The sequence below is a fragment of the Vulpes lagopus genome, chromosome 11 (assembly GCF_018345385.1).
Source record: "Vulpes lagopus strain Blue_001 chromosome 11, ASM1834538v1, whole genome shotgun sequence".
In the NCBI taxonomy this organism is placed as follows: domain Eukaryota; kingdom Metazoa; phylum Chordata; class Mammalia; order Carnivora; family Canidae; genus Vulpes; species Vulpes lagopus.
In genome coordinates this window covers 11,472,762-11,475,427 of record NC_054834.1, presented here as the reverse complement: position 1 = coordinate 11,475,427, position 2,666 = coordinate 11,472,762, and positions in this window count along the sequence as shown.

The following is a 2,666-nucleotide window of genomic DNA, read 5'->3' as shown; positions in this document are numbered from 1 at the left end:
CTCAAATGAGAATATTGACTGATATGTTTGGTGTCCTCTGTACCTGTGAAAACTGTAGAGATTTGCCCGTGAATAGTGCACATTTACGTGTATATAAATGGCCTAGCATCCCTGTCAGCCCATGTCTGTCCATGAGTCTGTCCCCACAGTTCACTGCTCCCCTGTGCTGCTCCTTGTACCACTGCTTGCAGCCACGGCACTAACTCATCCCCCAACAGTGACGGGCACTTGTACTGCACCCAGACTGGCTGTCACAGCAAGGCTGTCACCCACCCCTCGAGGCTCTGCTGCTGGGCATCAGCATTTCCCTGCGAATCTGATCCCCCAGTTCCTGGTCCTGGAAATACACATGCATGTTCTGTATAAACACTGCCTGTGCTGTCACCTGACGTTTAATGTTTCACCAACCTGAGGGCGACCACACAGGGTCAGGTTGTTTGAGGAGGTGGTGGGCACCTGTCTGATGACGAGGAAGCTGAGGGGCTCTCTTCATATCTGGTGTCCATGGAGATTCTCCCTCAGAGACCAGCTTATCTGTGTCCTTTAGGTGGCGCCAAGGGAAGGCTGGGCTGCCGAGGCTCCAGCATCCAGCAGAGCCAGGTCACCTGCGCTGTTCCCGGCCCTCCCCATCCTGGTTGTGAGCCCTGGAGTCCATGCTCACACCGCTGTTTCTCAGCTCCTCATCTGCAGAAAGGAAAATCAGCAACTACCTCATAGGTTTATGACGATTAAATAATGCACTACATGCAGAACAGTAAGGAGGGTGTCCGGCAAATGAAGATTGTCAGTTACTTTGTAACAGCAATGTAATAATCTTATAAATACAAAAAAAAATGGACATAATACAAGTATTATAATACATCATTGAGAGTATGCTATAGATAAAAATGAAGATAAAATGATATAAAAGTTGAATTACTAAATTATTTAAGATTAGAGGAAATGTTATAAAATACTTTTTAACTTAAATGATTTATGTCTTGGATATTTATCCTTTGTGAGTTTTAGCCGATAAACATCCTCAGCTAATTTACCTTCTGTCTAAACTTTGGCTCAGGTATTTGCATTAAATAGAGATTCTCAGTTTTGTAGTCAGTCTCTTGTTGGCCACAGACTTTGCACACTCTGGAATCCTGTTTAGGGAAACATGTCCCCCTCCAGCACCACCAAAGCATCCTATCCTTTTCCTTGATATCCAGTTTGAGATTAGAGTCCCTGCTGAGCCGAGCATTAGCGTGTCTGGACTTCTGTGAACTCCTCATCCCTCAGTCTCTCCTTTATTGGCTCCTTGCACATAAGATCCCTGCAGTAGGTTCAGAGCACAGAGGAGGTCAGCAGAGACATTTTCAGTTATGGGAAAATGAAGTAGTAAGTGGTGTTGATTTTACACGGAATTCAGTAAGAAACCCCAGTGGTGCTGGGGGAGAAGTAAACCGGTGGAGCACGCTAATCACACTCATTATTAACATTTTGTATATTTATAAAAGGTTATCCATTTATCGGCTTTACAATGGACATTTCTCTAACAAAATGCTTCCTATAGGCCATTTGTCCAACCTGATCAGGGTGTTTGATTTGCTTTGTTCTTTGGTTTTCTTGATATAGTTGATTTCCCCAGGGAGGAAGGTATTCCCCAGGGAAAGATGCCACAAATACTGAGTAAAAGAATCACTTAGTAACACGAGTAATTTTTAGAACTGTTGAATTATATTGTACACTTGAATCTGGTATAACACTATATGGTAATTATACTTTAATTTTTTTAAAAGAGCTTGTTTCTCCTTCTTCTCATTGACACATGCTAGAGGTTATCTATTGGATGATAGTCATTATAGCAGATGTAAACTGGTATCTCCTTGGGTTTTCACTTGCCCCTACCGACTAAATTGTGAAATATTTAAATGTGCTTATTAGTTACCCCTATATCTTCCTGAGAAATGTGTCTTTTAACCCTTTTATTTTTCTTTGAAGTGATATTGAGTTAAGTCCTACTGAGTGGGAAATCTTTATGCATTCAAGATAAAAGGCCTTTATAAGATGTATGAATTTTTCTCCCAGGCTGTAGTCTTTTCATTTTCTTCAAGGGGACTTTTGAAACCCATGTTTTAGGTTTCGATGAAATCCAGTCTATCAGAATGTATTATTTTATGGATAATGTATTTGGGGTCATATCTAAGAACTCCTTGCTTCATTCCTGTATCACACAATTCCTTCCTCTGTTTTCATCTAGGAAATTTTAGAATTTTAAATTTACCTTTTAATTTATGGTCCATCATGAAATACTTTTCATGTATAGAGGAGCAAATGAAAGAAATTTATGCTTCTGCCTTGTGATATTCAGTTGTAGCTGAGTCGGTTGTGGAAAAGACTATCTCATCTTGCACAGAAGTAACTCAACACATTTATCAAAATCCTGTTGACCAAACACAAGAGATTATTTCTGGACTCTCAGTTCTCTTCCAGTGACCTTCATGTTTCTTTGTACCAGCAGTACTGGCTAAATAGTGTAACTTAATCCTTCCGTAAGCTCTGAAATCAGGTCCTGAAGGCCTTGCTGGAAAGGCCCGCCCTGCTGTCTCCAGGACCTCATGGGTCAATGAGAAAGCTTTCCACATCCTCTGTGTGTGCAGCTCATCAGTATCTCATCCAAATAAAATCTTATGTGT